Genomic DNA, 24,482 nt, shown 5'->3' on the forward strand with positions numbered 1-24,482 from the left:
TGACGCCTTCTTGGACTTTTTCAGTTCGGCAGTAGCAGCATTTAGCTGCGTCCGACACTGCTCCAGCTCTTGGGTTAGCAGGTTGTTATTCTCTATAAGAACCTTGTCATACAACGATCCTTAAATCAGTTGTACCAACTGCTTTCAGTCCCGGGGGCTACTGGCATACGACTATCCTATTCGGATAAAGAAAACTTACCTGCACATTTGTTAAATGCTGCTTTGTGGCTCTACTAAGCCCGTTTCGAGCAGCTCGGATGTATGCATCAGCTGAGCTGAAGGCATTGAATGCCTCTTCCGAGAATTCAGGGTCTCGTAAAATAGCCCTGCAGCGCTGATGATTCATGGCGCTCTCTACTTCCGAGTTGGTAACGGACATATCTTCCGAACCCTCGACCGAAGGACAGTCCGGTGTTGCTCTCATGTCGGCTCCCGTTTCTCCGGCGGGATCTAAATCCCGGTTGTCGGGAGTACGCCTGACTGGACCCCCGGACATAGTCCGGCGAACCTTTTTCCTGGTACAAGACAAATGTACAAGTTACAGTTGGATGTGACTACTAACTGGCATACCTTCAAATCCTTACATCTTCGACGAGGGACCGGTCGTGTCTTCACCGACCTTCCTTTTAGAGGCCTTGCTCGGCGCTGGAGCCGCTCTCTTTGGAGTCGCCCCCAGAGTAGCATGACGAGCCGAACGCCTCCCCTTTGGAGCACGAGGTAGTGTGGTGGGTGAGGTGGTGCGAGGAAACTCTTTCGAGAAGGATCTTTTCTTGATGACTTACGTGGGAACATTACTAGGGAAAACGTTATACACAGAACTTTAGCAGTAGCGCTTGTTAAAACAACACGCTACTGTTATACAACAGTAGCGCGTGCAAAATAAGCACGCTGCAGATGGACATATATCAGTAGCGCGTCTCACAGAAAACTCGCTACTACTAAAATTCCAATCACTTAGCCGATGGGCTACACATAGCAGTAACGATCTTCCAGAAACCGCGCTACCGCTAATATACTTATAGCAGCGCGTTTATGCTTAAAGCGCTACTGCTAACGAAAATAAAATAAAAATAAAATTGAATAGAAAAGTTAATGAAAATGAAAGAAATAGAAAAAGGAGAAAGGAAAAATATAAATGTAAAGAAAAATAAAAAAAGGGAAAAAAATGAGGAAGACATAGCAGTAGCGCGTTCTCTGAAACACGCTATAGCTAACTTAGCTATTGCACATTTTCTGTAACGCGCTACCGTTACTTTTGACTTAACCAAAAACGGTTTCCCCCCGGCCACCACTTCTCCCCCAAATCGATCCCTCGCCCGCTTCGCCGCTGTCTCCCCCACTTCGCCGTCGCCCCTACTTCGCTGCCATCTCCTGCCGGCGTCGACGCCGCGCTCATCCTCACAGCCGCCGCCCAAGGCCGCCCAGCCTCACCGCCGCCACCTCTCGGGCTGCCCTCGACCTCACCGTCGCCTCCCTCGACCTCACCGCTACCGCCCTCGACCTCATCGTCGCCTCCCTCGACCTCACCGCCGCCGCCCTCGACCTCACCGCCCCTGAGCCCGCTAGGACCGCCGCGTCCCGATCCTGAGCCCGCCCTCGCCGCCCCTACCTCCACCGCCGAGCACCTCCCCGCCACCGTCTCTCCCCTCTCTGTAAGCCCCCCACCCATCCTTTTTACTTAATAGATGTTAATGTTAAGTAGTAGATAATGTTGATGTTTTTTAGTTAGGGTAATAATAGATGTTAAGTAGTAGATAATGTAGATGTTAATTAGTTCAGTAGGGTTTAGTTTTTGAATTAAGTTTGTTTAACTAGATGTTAATTAGGGCAGTAGTGTTTAGTTTAGAGTAAAGTTTAGTTCAGTAGTTAACTAAATATAATCTATATTTGGTTTATGAACTGAGTTCGAGAGAGCATGAGATTTGTGTAGATTTTCTTGAAGTGTCAAATGCTAGGACATGCAAATTTGAAGTGGTCAGGATATATGCAAATTCCTCAATTGTGTTTGCCCATGTTTCGATTGTGCCCAAGTGGCCTTTTGTTGTTTCCAGGGAATGAAGCTGAGTGGCCTATGTTTTGCCAGAATGTTGATTCATTTCATTTCCGGCAAATTTTAGGTTCTCGATTTGTTCACTTTTTAGCAAAGGTCATGCCGAAATTTTCCATGAATTTCGGCATTACTTGTTCCACAAACTAGGACATATCGAGTGCCCGGGATTTGCCGCACCGGGAAGGAGTCAATGTTCCTGCAAAACATAGGCCTTTTTATGCCATTATTCATTTTATTAGGTCTAGAATTAATTGACTAGATTTAATCGTAGGAAACATGGCTAGCAACGATGAAGGACAGGGTTCTGGTTATTGCGACGACGTCTACCTAGCGGTAGACGAATTTTTGAGCCTTGCCGACGATCAACCGATGTTTTTGCTGGGCCCACCGGTCGCATCGGGGACTGAGACCGACACGCAGACCGGTGCTAACACTGAGACTCAGACCGGCATCGAGACAGGCGCTGAGACTAAGGCCGGCGCTGCCTCAGGGAGCGGAGCTGGTGTAGAACCGAAAGAAAAGAGGCAACAGCTTCCTAACAAACTCAGGACTACTAGACTGGTGGTCACGTCGGTGGACGACGGCAATTTTGAGCCAACCACGCCCGAGGAAGCGCGCGCGTGCTACGACAATCAAATAGGCTTCATCATACGGACAACCGCCACCATCAACGATGAGAAACTACAGAAGATAGATAATATGAGGCCCTCCCTCCTAAAGAAGCTGCACCAGATATTCTTGTTCCCGGGCCAGAATGAAAAGGATTATAAAGATCCAGATAAGGACCCGACAATGAAGAAGATAAACAAACACGCCATATCCAAGTTTAGTGACGCGTTGGCCGCCTGGAAAACAAGGGTGAAAGCAAGGATCGAAAAAAGGAACCCTACTCCGAGATTGTAAAGGATAATCCGACAATCACCACAGAGAAATTTGAAATATTCAAGGCGGCTTGCGAGGCCGAAGACGCCAAAAAAGGTCGAAGTAGATGAAGGGGCTTCAACAGTGGAACATTGGGTGCCACCACCTCAGAAGCCGTGGTTTAAACGGGAAGAGGTCCATATGGGCCAAGGAGGACGCGGAAGCCGCGAGTCTGGGCATCGCAGACCCCTTGGCGGAGTTCACCGTCCCACAGGAGCGTGACATCCTCAGGGCCCGGCACCATTGGGACCTAGTGAAGAAGGTTTTCAAGACGAACGTGCTCACGACGGAGTTCATGAGACTGCTGGTAATTTTAGTTTCTGATCAATTCGACTACACGTTAGCTAGTCATGCATATTTGTAAATGATCCTTGTGCCTTTTGCAAAGAGAGCAGCACAGGATTGCGGCCGAAAGCGACTCCCTGTCTGAGGCGTTGGTGAGTCCCAAGTGGGACACTCCATTCAACCAGGCGTTGAACATATTGAAACGACTCCCGGTGGATACTCGACCGTCGTATGGACGCGTGCACGGTGTCGGAGACGGTGCCACATGGAAGAAGTACTACAGTGAGACCACGGAGGAGAGAAAGGAAAGACGGAGGTTAACCGAAGAAAACATCGACAAGAAGGTTGAGATTGCGGTTGAGAAGAAATCATCTCAGACAGTCGCAACAGCGGTAGCTGCCGCAAAACAGATGGTTGTAGATATTTCTACTTCCTTGGTTCCGGCCGTTTTCAATTGGACTAGGCAAAATCCAAAAAAAATGCAGCGGACTTTCCCCTTGCTGACTTCTTGGGGAGCAGCTCGACTGCACCTGCTCCCGCACAGGCTCCCGCACCGGACGTGCTCGGCGGTGCTTCGCCTTTGGCTGAGCTCGACGCCCTCACGGTATCTGTCACACCACCCCCTTCAATAAATGTATAATCTCCCGTTTTCGTTGCCTTTTGGATGTCTCACGTCGCAGACTTTTCGTTGCAGGCCGACGAAACCCCGTGCACCATATTGTACACCATCGGCGACCGAAAGGTGGACGTGGGGAAGGCGACGATAATGAAGCTGAAGGAACCATTGTTCCACAGCCGGCCGATCCTCCCGAACGTCTTCATGGTTTCCGTGGCCAGTGTCAAACTTGGCCACGAGAATTTGCCTCCTCTGGTACCAGGGGGGATGACCACGAGACCCCGCGGTGGCTTGGTGATTGTTGCAATGGGTGGGTCCTGTTGTGGACAAAGCGTCTGCTTCGTCTGGAGGCGGCGGGAGCACACCCACGAGCATGCAGCCTCAGCAAGGTATGAACATCAACACCCCACCTACCCAATTAGCGTCGGGTGTCGGGTTGGGTGATAGCGGACGAGGTAAGGAAGAGGCTCCATTAGTCGCTGATGACGTCGCCATGGATGAGGATGAGGATGATGATGGCACTCAACAGTATGTCTATACTGGCGCCTACTCAGGGTTTGAGCGTCATGAGTTGGTGCCTGAATTGCTGTCTCCAGAGGCTGAACGTATTAAGGACGACCTTCCGGTAGTAAAGAAGTCTAGGAAGAGATCGAGGAAAGGCAAAAAAGCTGATTCTATGATCCAGCCGCCTCAGCAGCCTCGGGTTCAAGACCGTATAGATATCCCCGGTGCAGATAAATGGCATATCCCCAGTCAACCAATCCTACCTGCAGCAGCGCTAGGGGCCAGATTCGGTGATCTAAGGAGACTTCATGACGAGGTGTTGCGGATAGAGAAAGGCCTCATCGCCTCGAAAGATCTAGGATACCCACTCTATGTGGTTAACGTTCCGCGGCAATTATCGTACGTCGACACATTCTCGCGGAGAAGTTCTTCCTTCGGTTTGATTACATATTCGACATGTTTCACGTGAAGAAGCTGGATTTTATGTTTGTCCGCCTTTATGCCTTGCACATGAACTACATCATCGGGGTTGAGCAGATACCTCATATCTGTGTCGCTGACCCGTACTTCATGCACGAGAGCTTCTTGGGAGTCTGCCCAAAGCACCGTGAATACACGAGGGAATACATCGTCAATTTCATGCTCGCCAGTAAGGACAAGGAGGCGATTCTCGTGCCTTATCATCCCATGTAAGTCATCCGCGCGGATATCCTTCCTTCGATTTCAATCATTCATTTGCATGGTGGAGGCTAATTAATTTGAGGTGTACTTATTTTGCGCAGCGGCGGGAGCGCCGTCCTCATCATCCTTTACCCCCGATACTCCCACTCTCTTTACTTGGACTCGTCGAAGAACATTAACAAAAAGGATTACACCCACATCAAGGATGTTTTCGACAGTGCTATGTTTTACTATGACGCACGGGGTGGAGAGGTCAAGGACAAGAAGAGAAGGGACGGCAGGCTCGCCTTCGGCCATAAAACCGACTTCTGCTGCATCCAGCAACTGAATGATTCTTTTAATGATGGATTCTATGTCCTACACCACATGCTGGAGTACAGACGGGATCACCAGAACCTTCGCATGTCACCTACATCCGGCGATGCCCATATTTTGCAATGAGCAAAGAACGTAGGAGATATCGAGGATCATCGACTTTGAGCTGAGTTCTATCACATCCAACGTGAACTTGCCCAAATCATCATGAAGGAGGTCGTTGGAAAAATAGGGATGTTCTACGAAGAAGGACAAATGTCGCGGGAAGACGTCCGAACATGGGTAGCCTGTCAGCGTCTCTACCTGATGCCTTTCACTAGGCTCGGGGACTATCTCCCTGACTTGGATGGATGGCACGACATGGAGTGATTGTCGATATATGACAATGTGTCCGTTTAGTCCATACTTTCTGTATGACGAAACATTGAGTTATGCACAACGAAACTTTATTTGTGATGTAATTAACCGTCCTCCTCGACTAGCGATGATCACTCTAGTTAGGGCATTTTGGGTACGATCAACTTTGTTATTTATGCTTATGATATGTTGCTTCTATTTTTGCCAAGTCTGTCTCTTTCTGTTGCTCAACTATATATGTTGCATATCATCGACTCGTGTGACGATGCAGGTGCGTAGATCATCGATGGGGAAGAAGTGCTACGCCAGGAGTATATATACGACGAGTGGCCGGAGTGTCAGGCCTAGGTGTACTAGTTTCCGGTTTCCGAGCGATAGGCAGTAGTTAGTTTAGGTTCACGCTAATGCGAGAGAGGGATACGAACTCATGTACTGCATAGTTCCGCTCTCACTCAAAGTGATAGCTCTTCTCGTGTATATCATTGTTTAGATGGATGACGATGTAGTAGCAAGTAATCGAGACTTGTATCGCTATTTTCGAGATGATGACGAGAGACCACTTTGTGTTGGATGATGATTATGATGATGACATGATTTGATGAGACTAGTCGTATGTATATGTTATGATTACATTTGTATGTGTATGATATGCTAAAGATTATTGTATAAAGCCTATTCAAATACAAAAGAAATATGCAGGAAAAAAACTAATAAAACTAGTAGTAGCGAGGGGAACAAAGTTAGCAGTAGCGCTTCCCTTTAAAATGCGCTGCAAATAATATCAGCAGCGCTCTTCACCGAAGCTCGCTACTGCTACCCATGTATAGCAGTAGCGTGGGACGACAGGCGCTACTGCTACAAGTTAGTTGTAGCACCTTATCAGTAGCGCATCATCCCGTGCTACTGATAGGCCTAAAACCCGCGCTGCTGCTAGGCTTTTCCCTAGTAGTGGAAGCAGGCAGAAAACCAGGATAATCGGCGATAATGGCCACTTCCGTGCCATCATAGCTCGCCTGGTAAAACACCCCTTCCGCAAGTACCACGAATATATCCGGGTCCTCTTCAAACCCTGGATCCAGCTCCCGGTTGTGGTTCTCTGGCTGGGGGCGGGGCTGTGAAGCCCCTCGGTGATTTTTCGCCAATGCTGTCATAAGAAGATTAGAAAATTATCAAAGATGATTCGGGAAGCGGAATGAGTGAAGTAGAAGGATTGGGGCTTACCCAACTGGGAGGATTATACATAGAATACCCCTCTCTGCGATTGATTTGGAGAAATTCCTCTTCCTCCCCTTTGAACATCTCGGCCAGTATCTTGGCTAGAGCGGCAGGGGTGTCCGGACCTTTTCGGCCACAACGGGAGGCGTCATCCTCCCCGTTGTAGTGCCACATTGGGAGCCCTCTATATTGAAGCGGCTGAACCCCTCACGCTATGGAAACCGCCATTACCTCAACTATTGTTAGTCCGGACTGGGCGAGCACCATTATCTTGCCCATAAGCTGACCAACTTCTGCACTGTCATCCTCTTCAAGACTCCGGGGACGCCAACTGTGGCGTTTCTTCAGCGGAACGCTTGCAAATTCAGGAAGACCCTTTCGAACTGGGCCGGGAAGTGCGACGACTTCAATGTAAAACCATTCGGAAGGCCATTCTTCATATGCCCTCCTTAGTGTGCCGGACATGTATCTGGTATCGGCGATGCACCATACTTCGGCTCTGCCCACTTCAAATATTGACCCCTCGTGGTTACGCGGGACAAGACAGAACAACTTTCTCCACAACTCAAAATGGGCCTCAACACCCAAAAATAATTCGCATAAAGCGACATAACCTGCGATGTGCAGGATAGAGGCGGGAGTGAAGTTGTGCAGCTGGAGGCCATAGTATTCCTGAAGCCCTCGAAGGAACAGATGGATTGGAAATCCGACGCCTCTTAGCAGGAAGGGGACGAAACACACCCGCTCCCCCCCGGATGGGTTGGGGAAGTCCTCAGCCTGAGTCTCGCCATTAAAGGAAGCCAGCCCTGCCCGAACAGAGACCAGATCTGCAGGAGGAAGAAATCCCCGCGTTTGCAACTTCGCCAATTGACTGTGGGACACGGAGCACTTATCCCACTCGCCTTTCTCTAGGCCGGAACGGGGGGAGGAGCTGGGAATGCTAGCCATGTTGGCATGGTTTCTCCTGGCGATCTCTGGGGACTTTCTCCGGGTGGCGTCGAATGGATCTAAGATCCAATCTCTTTAAATAGACGCTCTTCCTTCCCTGGACAGGTGTTATTTACGAAAAATACCCTGACCTTCCGCATTCGCTTGACACGTGGAAGCCGAAGTTATTAGCGCACAAAAGCCGAGGGGAGCGACATTGATCAACGGCCGAATATATTACGTGGAGGTCATTGGAGGAGGAACCCGCCTTCCAATGCCGAAGACAATTCGTGTGCCGAACACTTCGTTATTGAAGACTGGTTTCGGGGCTACTGAGGGAGTCGTGGACTAAGGGGTCCTCGGGCGTCCGGCCTGTTATCCATGGGCTGGACTGATGGGCTATGAAGACATGAAGACCGAAGAGCATACCTGTGTCCGGATTGGACTCTCCTTGGCGTGGAAGGCAAGCTTGGAAATCGACTATGAAGATTCCCTTTGATGTAACCGACTCTATGTAACCCTAGATCCCTCCGGTATCAATATAAACCGGAGAGCGTAGTCCGGAAAGGATATACTCATTACCATAGTCATACATGCTAGACTTCTAGGGTTTTAGCCATTACGATCTCGTGGTAGATCAACTCTTCTAATACTCATATAAATCAAGATCAATCAAGCAGGAAGTGGGGTATTACCTCCATAGAGAGGTCCCAAACCTGGGTAAACATCGTGTCCCCTGTCTCCTGTGACCATCGACCTTAGACGCACAGCTCGGGACCCCCTACCTGAGATCCGCAGGTTTTGACACCGACAGAGGCACCGCACACGGCTAAACAATCAACTTGTGTGTTCTAGGATGCCCCCTCCCCACGTATATAAAGGAGGGAGGGGGAGGCCGGCCGGCCCTCCTTGGCGCGCCCCCAAGATGGGAATCCTACTAGGACTCCAAGTCCTAGTAGGTTTCCACCAAAAGGGAGAGAGGGGGAAGGAAGGAGAGGGAGAGGGGGAAAGGAAAAGGGCGGCGCCGCCCCCCCTTCCTTGTCCTATTCGGAGTCAAGGGGGAGGGAGCGCGCGGCCTGCCCTGGCCGCCCCTCTCTCTCTCCACTAAGGCCCATCGAGGCCCATTAGTTCCCCAGGGGGTTCCGATAACCCTCAGGCACTCCGATTTTATCCGAAACCTCCCGGATACCTTCCGGTGTCCAAACATAGCCGTCCAATATATCAATCTTTATGTCTCGACCATTTCGAGACTCCTCGTCATGTCTGTGATCACATCCGGGACTCCGAACTACATTCGGTACATCAAAACACATAAACTCATAATACTGATCGTCACCGATCGTTAAGCGTGCGGACCCTACGGGTTCGAGAACTATGTAGACATGACCGAGACTCGTCTCCGGTCAATAACCAATAGCGGAACCTGGATGCTCATATTGGTTTCTACATATTCTACGAAGATCTTTATCGGTCAAACCGCATAACAACATACGTTGTTCCCTTTGTCATCGGTATGTTACTTGCCCGAGATTCGATCGTCGGTATCTCAATACCAAGTTCAATCTCATTACCGGTAAGTCTCTTTACTCGTTCCGTAATGCATCATCCTGCAACCAACTCATTAGTTACATTGCTTGCAAGGCTTATAGTGATGTGCATTACCGAGAGGGCCCAGAGATACCTCTCCGACAATCGGAATGACAAATCCTAATCTCGATCTATGCCAACTCAACAAACACCATCAGAGACACCTGTAGAGCATCTTTATAATCACTCAGTTACGTTTTGATGTTTGATAGCACACTAAGTGTTCCTCCGGTATTCGGGAGTTGCATAATCTCATAGTCATAGGAACATGTATAAGTTATGAAGAAAGCATTAGCAATAAACTAAACGATCATAATGCTAAGCTAACGGATGGGTCAAGTCAATCACATCATTCTCTAATGATGTGATCCCGTTCATCAAATGACAACTCTTGTCCATGGCTAGGAAACTTAACCATCTTTGATTAACGAGCTAGTAAAGTAGAGGCATACTAGTGACACTCTCTTTGTCTATGTATTCACACATGTACTAAGTTTCCGGTTAATACAATTCTAGCATGAATAATAAACATTTATCATGATGTAAGGAAATATATAAATAACAACTTGATTATTGTCTCTAGGGAATATTTCCTTCAGTCCCCCACTTGCACTAGAGTCAACAATCTAGTTCACATCGTCATGTGATTTCACACCAATAGTTCACATCTTTATGTGATTAGTTCACATCTCCATGTGACTAATACCCAAAGGGTTTACTAGAGTCAATAATCTAGTTCACATCGCTATGTGATTAACACCCAAAGAGTTATCATGTTTTGCTTGTGAGAGAAGTTTAGTCAACGGGTCTGCCACATTCAGAGCCGTATGTATTTTGCAAATTTTCTATGTCTACAATGCTCTGGATGGAGCTACTCTAGCTAATTTGTCCCACTTTCAATATGTATCCAGATTGAGACTCAGAGTCATCCGGATCGGTGTAAAAGCTTGCATCGACGTAACTCTTTACGACGAACTCTTTATCACCTCCATAACCGGGAAATATCTCCTTACTCTTCTAAGGACGATTTTGACCGCTGTCAAGTGATCCACTCCTGGATCAATATCGTATCCCTTGCCAAACTCATGGCAAGGTACACAATAGGTTTGGTACACATCATAGCATACTTTATAGAACCTATGGCTGAGGCATAGGGAATGACTTTCATTCTCTTTCTATTTTCTGCCGTGATCATGTTTTGAGTCTTACTCAACTTTACACCTTGCAATACAGGCAAGAACTCCTTCTTTGACTGTTCCATTTTGAACTACTTCAAAAATCTTGTCAAGGTATGTACTCATTGAAAAATCTTATCAAGCATCTTGATCTACCTCTATAGATCTTGATGCCCAATATGTAAGCAGCTTTACCGAGGTCTTTCTTTGAAAAACTCCTTTCAAACACTCCTTTATGCTTTCCAGAAAATTCTACATCATTTCCGCTCAACAATATGTCACTCACATATACTTATCAGAAATGTTGTAGTGCTCCCACTGACTTTCTTGTAAATACAGGCTTCACCGCAAGTCTGTATAAAACTATATGCTTTGATCACACTATCAAAGCATATATTCCAACTCCGAGATGCTTGCACCAGTCCATAAATGGATCGCTGGAGCTTGCACACTTTGTTAGCACCTTTTGGATCAAAAAAACCTTCTGGCTGCATCATATACAACTCTTCTTTAAGCTATCCATTAAGGAATGCAGTTTTGACATCCATTGCCAAATTTCATAATCATAAATTGTGGCAATTTCTAACATGATTCGGACAGACTTTAAGCATCGATACGAGTGAGAAATTCTCATCATAGTCAACACCTTGAACTTGTCGAAAACCTTTTGCGACAATTCGAGCTTTATAGATAGTGACACTACTATCAGCGTCCGTCTTCCTCTTAAAGATCCATTTATTCTCAATGGCTCGCCGATCAACGGGAAAGTCAATCAAAGTCCATACTTTGTTCTTATACATGGATCCCATCTCAGATTTCATGGCCTCAAGCCATTTGGCGGAATCTGGGCTCATCATCACTTCCTCATAGTTCGTAGGTTTGTCATGGTCTAGTAATATGACTTCTAGAACAGGATCACCGTACCACTCTGGTGTGGACCGTACTCTGGTTGACCTACAAGGTTCAGTAGTAACTTGATCTAAAGTTTCATGATCATCATCATTAGCTTCCTCACTAATTGGTGTAGGAATCACTGGAACTGATTTCTGTGATGTACTACTTTCCAATTCGTGAGAAGGTACAATTACCTCATCAATTTCTACTTTCCTCTCACTCACTTCTTTTGAGAGACACTCCTTCTCTTAGAAAGGATCCATTCTTAGCAACGAATATCTTGCCTTCGGATCTGTGATAGAAGGTGCACCCAACAGTCTCCTTTGGGTATACTATGAAGACCCATTTCTCCGATTTAGGTTCGAGCTTATCAGGTTGAAGCTTTTTCCCATAAGCATCGCAGCCCCAAACTTTAAGAAACGACAACTTGGGTTTCCTGCCAAACCACAATTCATATGGTGTCGTCTCAACGGATTTAGATGGTGCCCTATTTAACGTGAATGCAGCCGTTTATAAAGCATAACCCCAAAATGATAGCGGTAAATCAATAAGAGTCATCATAGATTGCACCATATCTAATAAAGTACGATTACGACGTTCGGACACACCATTACGCTGTGGTGTTCCGGGTGGCGTCAGTTGCGAAACTATTCCGCATTGTTTCAAATGAAGTCCAAACTCGTAACTCAAATATTCTCCTCCACGATCAGATCATAGAAACTTTTATTTTCTTGTTACGATTATTTTCCACTTCACTCTGAAATTCTTTGAAGTTTTCAAATTTTCAGACATATGTTTCATCAAGTAGATATACCCATATTTGCTCAAATCATCTGTGAAGGTAAAAAAATAACGATACCCACCGCGAGCCTCAACACTCATCGGATCGCATACATCAGTATGTATTATTTCCAATAAGTCAGTTGCTCGCTCCATTGTTTCGGAGAACGGAGTCTTAGTCATCTTTCCCATGAGGTATGGTTCGCAAGCATCAAGTGATTCTAAGAGCCCATCAGCATGGAGTTTCTTCATGCGCTTTACACCATTATGACCTAAACGGCAGTGCCACAAATATGTTGCACTATCATTATCAACTTTGCATCTTTTTGGCATCAATACTATGAATATGTGTATTACTACGATCGAGATTCAATAAACCATTCACCTTGGGTGTATGACCACAGAAGGTTTTATTCATGTAAACAGAATAACAATTATTCTTTGACTTAAATGAATAATCGTATTGCAATAAACATGATCCAATCATATTATGCTCAACGCAAATACCAAATAACATTTATTTTAGGTTCAACACTAATCCCGAAGGTAAAGGGAGTGTGCCATGGTGATCTTATCAACCTTGGAATCACTTCCAACACACATCATCACCTTGCCCTCAACTAGTCTTTGTTCATTTTGTAACTCCTGTCTCGAGTTACTAATCATAGCAACTGAACCAGTATCAAATACCCAAGGCTACTATGAACACTAGTAAAGTACACATCAATAATATGTATATCATATATACTTTTGTTCACTTTGCCATCCTTCTTATCCACCAAGTATTTGGGGCAGTTCCGCTTCTAGTGACCATTTCCTTCGTAGTAGAAGCACTCAGTTTCAGGCTTGGGTCTATCTTTGGGCTTCTTCATGGGAGTGGCAACTTGCTTGCCATTCTTCTTGAAGTTCCCTTTCTTTTGTGGGGAACGTTGCAGAAAACAAAAATTTTCCTATGGTTTCACCAAGATCCATCTATGAGTTCATCTAGCAACGAGTATTCAAATCGCATCTACATACCTTTGTAGATCGCGAGCGGAAGCGTTCAAAGAACGGGGATGAGGGAGTCGTACTCGATGTGATCCAAATCACCGGAGATCCTAGCGCCGAACGGACGGCACCTCCGTGTTCAACACACGTACGGTCAGCGTGACGTCTCCTCCTTCTTGATCCAGCAAGGGGGAAGGAGAGGTTGAGGAAGATGGCGTTGAAACGACGCTTGATGTGCCTTGTCTTCTTGTGAAACCTAGGCTCCTTGGCAAGTGCAATGGCTCCAGTGTTGTCACAGAAGAGCTTGATCGGCCCCGACGCATTGGGTATGACTCCTAGGTCGGTGATGAACTCCTTCACCCAAATTGCTTCATGCGCTGCCTCTGAGGCTGCCATGTACTCCGCTTCACATGTAGATCCCGCCACGACGCTCTGCTTGCAGCTGCACCAGCTTACTGCTCCACCATTCAACATATACATGTATCCGGTTTGTGACTTAGAGTCATCCAGATCTGTGTCGAAGCTAGCGTCGATGTAACCCTTTACGACGAGCTCCTCGTCACCTCCATAAACGAGAAACATGTCCTTAGTCCTTTTCAGGTACTTCAGGATATTCTTGACCGCTGTCCAGTGTTCCTTGCCGGGATTACTTTGGTACCTTCCTACCAAACTTACGGCAAGGTTTACATCATGTCTGGTACACAGCATGGCATACATGATAGACCCTATGGCTGATGCATAGGGGATGACACTCATCTCTTCTATATCTTCTGCCATGGTCGGGCATTGAGCTGAGCTCAATTTCACACCTTGCAACACAGGCAAGAACCCCTTCTTGGACTGATCCATATTGAACTTCTTCAATATCTTTTCAAGGTATGTGCTTTGTGAAAGACCTATGAGGCGTCTTGATCTATCTCTATAGATCTTGATGCCTAATATATAAGCAGCTTCTCCAAGGTCCTTCATTGAAAAACTCTTATTCAAGTAGGCCTTAATGCTGTCCAAAAGTTCTGTATCATTTCCCATCAAAATTATGTCATCTACATATAATATGAGAAATGCTACAGAGCTCCCACTCACTTTCTTGTAAACGCAGGCTTCTCCATAAGTCTGCATAAACCCAAACGCCTTGATCATCTCATCAAAGTGAATGTTCCAACTCCGAGATGCTTGCACCAGCCCATAAATGGATCGCTGGAGCTTGCATACCTTGTTAGCAATCTTAGGGTCGACAAAACCTTCCGGCTGCATCATATACAGTTCTTCCTTAAGATAACCGTTATGGAATGCCGTTTTGACGTCCATTTGCCATATCTCATAATCATAGTATGCGGCAATTGCTAACATGATTCGGATGGACTTCAGCTTCGCTACGGGAGAGAACGTCTCATCGTAGTCAACCCCTTGAACTTGCCGATAACCCTTAGCGACAAGTCGAGCTTTATAGATGGTAACATTACCATCCGCGTCCGTCTTCTTCTTAAAGATCCATTTCTTTTCTATCGCTCGCCGATCATCGGGAAAGTCTGTCAAAGTCCATACTTTGTTTTCATACATGGATCCTATCACGGATTGCATGGCCTCTAGCCATTTGTTGGAATCTAGGCCCGCCATCGCTTCTTCATAGTTCGAAGGTTCACCGTTGTCTAACAACATGATTTCCAGGACAGGGTTGCCGTACCACTCTGGTGCGGAACGTGTCCTTGTGGACCTACGAAGTTCAGTAGTAACTTGATTTGAAGTTTCATGATCATCATCATTAACCTCCTCTCTAACTGGTGGAGGCACCACAGAAACATTTTCTTGAGCTGCGCTACTCTCTGGTTCAAGAGGTAATACTTCATCAAGTTCCACTTTCCCCCCACTTACTTCTTTCGAGAGAAACTCTTTCTCCAGAAAGGATCCGTTCTTGGCAACGAAGATCTTGCCTTCGGATCTTAGTTAGAAGGTATACCCAATGGTTTCCTTAGGGTATCCTATGAAGTCGCATTTTTCCGACTTGGGTTCGAGCTTTTCAGGTTGAAGTTTCTTGACATAAGCATCGCATCCCCAAACTTTTAGAAACGACAGCTTAGGTTTCTTCCCAAACCATAATTCATACGGTGTCGTCTCAATGGATTTAGACGGTGCCCTATTTAAAGTGAATGCAGCTGTCTCTAGAGCGTATCCCCAAAATGATAGCGGTAAATCAGTAAGAGACATCATAGATCGCACCATATCCAATAGAGTGCGATTACGACGTTCGGACACACCGTTACGTTGAGGTGTTCCAGGCGGCGTGAGTTGTGAAACGATTCCACATTTCCTTAAGTGTGTGCCAAATTCGTGACTTAAATATTCTCCTCCATGATCTGATCGTAAGAACTTTATTTTTCGGTCACGTTGATTCTCTACCTCATTCTGAAATTCCTTGAACTTTTCAAAGGTCTCAGACTTGTATTTCATCAAGTAGACATACCCATATCTACTCAAGTCATCAGTGAGAGTGAGAACATAACGATATCCTTCGCGAGCCTCAACACTCATTGGACCGCACACATCAGTATGTATGATTTCCAATAAGTTGGTTGCTCGCTCCATTGTTCCGGAGAACGGAGTCTTGGTCATTTTGCCCATGAGGCATGGTTCACATGTGTCAAACGATTCATAATCGAGAGACTCTAAAAGTCCATCAGCATGGAGCTTCTTCATGCACTTGACACCAATGTGACCAAGGCGGCAGTGCCACAAGTATGTGGGACTATCGTTATCAACTTTAATTCTTTTGGTATTCACACTATGAATATGTGTAACATCACGTTCGAGATTCCTTAAGAATAAACCATTGACCATCGGAGCATGACCATAAAACATATCTCTCAAATAAATAGAACAACCATTATTCTCGGATTTAAATGAGTAGCCATCTCGTATTAAACGAGATCCAGATACAATGTTCATGCTCAAACTTGGCACTAAATAACAATAATTGAGGTTTAAAACTAATCCCGTAGGTAAATGTAGAGGTAGCGTTCCGACGGCGATCACATCGACCTTGGAACCATTCCCGACGTGCATCGTCACCTCGTCCTTCGCCAGTCTCCGCTTATTCCGCAGCTCCTGCTTTGAGTTACAAATATGAGCAACGGCACCGGTATCAAATACCCAGGAGCTACTACGAGCACTGGTAAGGTACACATCAATTACATGTATATCATATATACCTTTAGTGTTGCCGGCCTTCTTGTCCGCTAAGTATTTGGGGCAGTTCTGCTTCCAGTGACCCTTCCCTTTGCAATAAAAGCACTCAGTCTCAGGCTTGGGTCCATTCTTTGACTTCTTCCCGGCAACTTGCTTACCGGGCGCGGCAACATCCTTGCCGTCTTTCTTAAAGTTCTTCTTGCCCTTGCCTTTCTTGAACTTGGTGGTTTTATTGACCATCAACACTTGATGTTCCCTTTTTGATTTCTACCTCCGCTGATTTCAGCATTGCAAATACTTCAGGAATGGTCTCTTCCATCCCCTGCATATTGTAGTTCATCACAAAGCTCTTGTAGCTAGGTGGGAGCGACCGAAGGATTCTGTCAATGACCGCCTTTCTGGGAGGTTAATTTCCAGCTGGGACAAGAGGTTGTGCAACCCAGACATCTTGAGTATGTGCTCACTGACAGAACTATTTTCCTCCATCTTCCAGCTGTAGAACTTGTCGGAGACTTCATATCTCTCGACCCGGGCATGAGCTTGGAAAACCATTTTCAGCTCTTCGAACATCTCATATGCTCCGTGTTGCTCAAAACGCTTTTGGAGCCCCGGTTCTAAGCTGTAAAGCATGCCGCACTGAACAAGGTAGTAATCATCAGCACGCTGTTGCCAAGCGTTCATAACGTCTTGGTTCTCTGGAACGGGTGCTTCTAGGACATATTGTTTCCTGGCAGCTATGAGGATGATCTTCAGGTTCCGGACCCAGTCCGTATAGTTGCTGCCATCGTCTTTCAGCTTGGTTTTCTCTAGGAACGCGTTGAAGTTGAGGTTGACATTAGCGTTGGCCATTTGATCTACAAGACATTTATGCAAAGATTTTAGACTAAGTTTATGATAATTAAGTTCATCTAATCAAATTATTTAATGAACTCCCACTCAGATTAGACATCCCTCTAGTCATCTAAGTGAAAACATGATCCGACTCGACTAGGCCATGTCCGATCATCACGTGAGATGGACTAGTCATCATCGGTGAACATCTCCATGTTGATCGTATCTTCCATACGACTCATGTTCGACCTTTTGGTCTCTTGTGTTCCGAGGCCATGTCTGTACATGCTAGGCTCGTCAAGTTAACCTAAGTGTTTGCATGTGTAAATATGTCTTACACCCGTTGTATGTGAACGTTGGAATCTATCACACCCGATCATCACGTGGTGCTTCGAAACAACGAACTGTCGCAACGACGCACAGTTAGGGGGAACACTTTCTTGAAATTGTTATGAGGGATCATCTTATTTACTACCATCGTTCTAAGTAAACAAGATGCAAAAACATGATAAACATCACATGCAATCAAATAATAGTGACATGATATGGCCAATATCACATAGCTCCTTCGATCTCAATCTTGGGGCTCCATGATCATCTTGTCACCGTCATGACACCGTGATCTCCATCATCATGATCTCCATCATCGTGTCTCCATGAAGTTGCTCGCCAACTATTACTTCTACTACTATGGCTAACACGTTTAGCAATAAAGTAAAGTAATTTACATGGCGTTTCTCAATGACACGCAGGTCATACAAAAATAAAGACAACTCCTATGGCTCCTGCCGGCTGTCATACTCATCAACATGCAAGTCGTGATTCCTGTTACAAGAACATGATCTCATACATCACATATATCATTCATCATTCATCACAACTTTGGCCATATCACATCACAAAGCACTTGCTGCAAAAACAAGTTAGACGTCCTCTAATTGTTGTTGCATGTTTTACGTGGCTGCAATAGGGTTCTAGCAAGAACGTTTTCTTACCTACGTAAAAGCCACAGCGTGATTTGTCAACTTCTATTTACCCTTCATAAGGACCCTTTTCGTCAAATCCGCTCCAACTAAAGTGGGAGAGACAGACACCCGCCAGCCACCTTATGCAACTAGTGCATGTCAGTCAGTGGAACCGGTCTCACGTAAGCGTACGTGTAAGGTTGGTCCGGGCTGCTTCATCCCACAATACCGCTGAAGCAAAATAAGACTAGTAGCGGCAAGAAAGTTGACAACATCTACGCCCACAACAATTGTGTTCTACTCATGCAAATAGAACTACTCATAGACCTAGCTCTGATACCACTGTTGGGGAACGTTGCAGAAAACAAAAAAATTCCTACGGTTTCACCAAGATCCATCTATGAGTTCATATAGCAACGAGTATTCAGATTGCATCTACATACCTTTGTAGATTGCGAGCGGAAGCGATCAAAGAACGGGGATGAGGGAGTCGTACTCGATGCGATCCAAATCACCGGAGATCCTAGCGCCGAACGGACGGCACCTCCGCGTTCAACACACATACGGACAGCGTGACGTCTCCTCCTTCTTGATCCAGCAAGGGGGAAGGAGAGGTTGAGGAAGATGGCTCCAGCAGCAGCACGATGGCGTGGTGGTGGTGGAGCAGCAGTACTCCGGCAGGGCTTCGCCAAGCTCGTGACGGAGGAGGAGAGGTGTTGGGGAGGGGAGGGGCTGCGCCTTGGATGTGTCCAGCAGCCCTCCCCTCACCCCTCTATTTATAGGGGAAGGGAGAAGGGGGGCCGGCCCCTCTAGATGAGATCTAGAGGGGGGGCGGCGGCCAAGGGGAGGGAGATTGCCCCCCAAGCAAGGGGGGCGCCCCCCCTCAGGGTTTCCCCAAACCCTAGGCGCATGGGCCCTAGGGGGGAGTGGCGCCCCAGCCCACTTTGGGCTGGATCCCTTCCTCATACAGCCCATAAGGCCCTCTGGGAGAGGTGGCCCCTCCCGGTGGACCCCCGGAACCCCTCCGGTGGCCCCGGTACAATACCGATATGCCCCCGAACCTTTCCGGTGACCGTATGACGACTTCCCATATATAAATCTTTACCTCCGGACTATTCTGGAACTCCTCGTGACGTCCGGGATCTCATCCGGGACTCCGAACAACATTCGGTAATCACATATAAGTCTTCCTAATAACCCTAGCGTCACCGAACCTTAAGTGTGTAGACCCTACGGGTTCGGGAGACACGCAGACATGACCGAGACGACTCTCCGGTCAATAACCAACAGCGGGATCTGGATACCCATGTTGGATCCCACATGCTCCTCGATGATCTCATCGGATGAACCATGATATCGAGGATTCAATCAACCCCGTATACAATTCCCTTTGTCAATCGGCATGTTACTTGCCCGAGATTCGATCGTCGGTATCCCAATACCTCGTTCAATCTTGTTACCGGCAAGTCACTTTACTCGTACCGTAATGCATGATCCCATGATCAAACACTTTGATCACATCAAGCTCATTATGATGATGCATTACCGAGTGGGCCCAGTGATACCTCTCCGTCATACGGAGTGACAAATCCCAGTCTCGATTCGTGTCAACCCAACAGATACTTTCGGAGATACCCGTAGTATACCTTTTATAGTCACCTAGTTACGTTGTGACGTTTGGCATACCCAAAGCACTCCTACGGTATCCGGGAGTTACACGATCTCATGGTCTAAGGAAAAGATACTTGACATTGGAAAAGCTCTAGCAAACGAACTATACGATCTTTGTGCTATGCTTAGGATTGAGTCTTGTCCATCACATCATTCTCCTAATGATGTGATCTCGTTATCAATGACATCCAATGTCCATAGTAAGGAAACCATGACTATCTCTTGATCAACGAGCTAGTCAACTAGAGGCTTACTAGGGAGATATTGGTGTCTATATATTCACACATGCATTACGATTTCCGGATAACACAATTATAGCATGAATAAAAGACAATTATCATGAACAAGGAAATATAATAATAATGCTTTTATTATTGCCTCTAGGGCATATTTCCAACATCTTTCCCTTGCCCTTTTACTTGAAACTAGTCTTCTTTTCAACCATCAACATTTGATGCTTTTCTTGATTTCTACCTTCGTCGATTTCAGCATCACGAAGAGCTCGGTAATCGTTTTCGTCATCCCTTGCATATTATAGTTCATCACAAAGTTCCAGTAACTTGGCAATAGTGACTAGAGAACTCTGTCAATCACTATTTTATCTGGAAGATTAACTCCCACTTGATTCAAGCGATTGTAGTACTCAAACAATCTAAGCACATGCTCACTGGTTGAGGTATTCTCCTCCATCTTGTAGGCAAAGTACTTGTCAGAGGTCTCATACCTCTCGACTCGGGCATGAGTCTGAAATACCAATTTCAGCTCTTGGAACATCTTATATGCTCCGTGGCGTTCAAAATGTTTTTGAAGTCCTGGTTCTAAGCTGTAAAGCATGGCGCACTAAACTATCAAGTAGTTATCATACCGAGCTTGCCAAACGTTCATAACGTCTACATCTGCTCCTGCAATAGGTGCATCACCTAGCGGTGCATCAAGGACATAATTCTTCTGTGAAGCAATGAGGATAATCCTCAGATCACGGACCTAGTCCGCATCATTGCTACTATCATCTTTCAACATAGTTTTTCTCTAGGAACATATCAAAATAAACGGGGAGCTACATCGTGAGCTATTGATCTACAACAAAGTTATGCAAATACTACCCGGACTAAGTTCATGATAAATTAAAGTTCAATTGATCATATTACTTAAGAACTCCCACTTAGATAGACATCCCTCTAATCATCTAAGTGATCACGTGATCCATATCAACTAAACCATGTCCGATCATCACGTGAGATGGAGTAGTTTTCAATGGTGAACATCAGTATGTTGATCATATCTACTATATGATTCACGCTCGACCTTTCGGTCTCAGTGTTCCGAGGCCATATCTGCATATGCTAGGCTCGTCAAGTTTAACCCGAGTATTCTGCGTGTGCAAAACTGGCTTGCACCTGTTGTATGTGAACGTAGAGCTTATCACACCCGATCATCACGTGGTGTCTCGGCACGACGAACTGTCGCAATAGTGCATACTCAGGGAGAACACTTGTACCTTGAAATTTAGTGAGAGATCACGTTATAATGCTACCGCCGTACTAAGCAAAATAAGATGCATAAAAAGATAAACATCACATGCAATCAAATAAGTGATATGATATGGCCATCATCATCTTGTGCCTTTGATCTCCATCTCCAAAGCACCGTAATGATCACCATCGTCACCGGCTTGACACCTTGATCTCCATCGAAGCATCGTTGTCGTCTCGCCAACTATTGCTTCTACGACTATCGCTACCGTTTAGTGATAAAGTAAAGCAATTACATGGCGATTGCATTTCTTACAATAAAGTGACAACCATATGGCTCCTACCAGTTGCCGATAACTGTGTTACAAAACATGATCATCTCATACAACAATTTATATAATCACGTCTTGACCATATCACATCACAACATGCCCTGCAAAAACAAGTTAGACGTCCCTACTTTGTTGTTGCAAGTTTTACGTGGCTGCTACGGCCTTAGCAAGAACAGTTTTACCTACGCATCAAAACCACAACGATATTTTGTCAAGTGTGTTGTTTTAACCTTAACAAGGACCGGGCGTAGTCACACTCGATTCAACTAAAGTTGGAGAAACAGACACCCACTAGCCACCTGTGTGCAAAGCACGTCGGTAGAACTAGTCTCGTGTAAGCGTACACGTAATGTCGGTCTAAACCACTTCATCCAACAATTCCGCCGAATCAAAGTATGACATGCTGGTAAGAAGTATGACTATTATTGCCCACAACTCTTTGTTTTCTACTCGTGTATATAACATCTACGCATAGACCTGGCTCGGATGCCACTGTTGGGAAACGCAGTAATTTCAAAAAAATTCCTACGCACACGCAAGATCCATCTAGGTTATGCATAGCAACGAGAGGGGAGAGTGTTGTCCACGTACCCTCGTAGACCAAAAGCGGAAGCTTATGACAACGCGGTTGATGTAGTCGAACGTCTTCACGATCCGACCGATCCTAGTACTGAAAGTATAGCACCTTCGCGATCTGCACACGTTCAGCTCGGTGACGTCCCACGAACTCTAGATCCAGCTGAGTGTCGAGGGAGAGCTTCGTCAGCATGACGGCATGATGACTGTGATGATGAAGTTACCGACGCAGGGCTTCGCCTAAGCACTACAACGATATGAGCGAGGTGGAAATCTATGGAGGGGGCACCGCCCACGGCTAAACAATCAACTTGTGTGTTCTAGGGTGCTCCCCTCCCCATGTATATAAAGGAGGGAGGGGGAGGCCGGACGGCCCTCCTTGGCGCGCCCCAAGAGGGGAATCCTACTAGGACTGCAAGTCCTAGTAGGTTTCCACCAAAAGGGAGAGAGAGGGAAGGAAGGAGAGGGAGAGGGGGAAAGGAAAAGGGGGGCGTCGCCCCCCTTCCTTGTCCTATTCGGAGTCAAGGGGGAGGGAGCGTGCGTCCTGCCCTGGCCGCCCCTCTCTCTCCCCACTAAGGCCCATCGAGGCCCATTAGTTCCCCAGGGGTTCCGATAACCCTCCGGCACTCCGGTTTTATCCGAAACCTCCCAGAACCCTTCCGGTGTCCGAACATAGCCGTCCAATATATCAATCTTTATGTATCGACCATTTTGAGACTCCTCGTCATGTTCGTGATCACATCCGGGACTCCGAACTAGATTCGGTACATCAAAACACATAAACTCATAATACCGATCGGCACCGAACGTTAAGCGTGCGGACCCTACGGGTCCGAGAACTATGTATACATGACCGAGACTCGTCTCCGGTCAATAACCAATAGCGGAACCTGGATGCTCATATTGGTTCCTACATATTCTACGAAGATCTTTATCGGTCAAACCGCATAACAATATACATTGTTCCCTTTGTCATCGGTATGTTACTTGCCCGAGATTCGATCGTCGGTATCTCAATACCTAGTTCAATCTCGTTACCGGCAAGTCTCTTTACTTGTTCCGTAATGCATCATCCCACAACTAACTCATTAGTTACATTGCTTGCAAGGCTTATAGTGTGCATTACCGAGAAGGCCCAGAGATACCTCTTCGACAATTGGAATGACAAATCCTAATCTCGATCTATGCCAACTCAACAAACACCATCGGAGACACTTGTAGAGCATCTTTATAATCACCCAGTTACGTTGTGACATTTGATAGCACACTAAGTGTTCCTCCGGTATTCGTGAGTTGCATAATCTCATAGTCATAGGAACATGTATAAGTTATGAAGAAAGCATTAGCAATAAACTAAACGATCATAGTGCTAAGCTAACGGATGGGTCAAGTCAATCACATCATTCTCTAATGATGTGATCCAGTTCATGAAATGACAACTCTTGTCCATGGCTAGGAAACTTAACCATCTTTGATTAACGAGCTAGTCAAGTAGAGGCATACTAGTGACACTCTGTTTGTCTATGTATTCACACATGTACTAAGTTTCTGGTTAATACAATTCTAGCATGAATAAGAAACATTTATCATGATGTAAGGAAATATATAAATAACAAATTTATTATTGCCTCTAGGGCATATTTCCTTCACCTATATGCCAAAAGATGGTCACCGGAGGTGGGCCGAGGAGGGCACAACCCACCAGGGCGCGCCTGGGGGCCCTGGCGCACCCAGGTGGGTTGTGCTCACCTGGTGGGCCCCCTCTGATAGTTATTTGCTCCAATAATTCTTATATATTCCATAAAAAATCCCCGTGAAGTTTCAACCCATTTGGAGTTGTGCAGAATAGGTAGCCTGACGTAGCTTTTTCAGATCCAGATTTCCAGCTGCCAGAATTCTCCCTCTTGGTGTGTACCTTGCAAATTATGAGAGAAAAGGCATTAGAATTACTCCAAAAAGCATTATTATGGATAAAGACATTATAAATAACAGTAAGAAAACATGATGTGAATTGGACGTATCACAAGTGCACGTGGTTATCCATAAAGGTTTATCGTTGGATGGGAATTGCAAAAGAGATGGCACAAAGTCTCGAGAGAACATCATAGAATATCCTCGGAATCCTCTGGTGCAGCAGACGATCATCGGTAATAAGGTG

The sequence above is a fragment of the Triticum urartu genome, chromosome 6 (assembly GCF_003073215.2).
Source record: "Triticum urartu cultivar G1812 chromosome 6, Tu2.1, whole genome shotgun sequence".
Taxonomy (NCBI): Eukaryota; Viridiplantae; Streptophyta; class Magnoliopsida; order Poales; family Poaceae; genus Triticum; species Triticum urartu.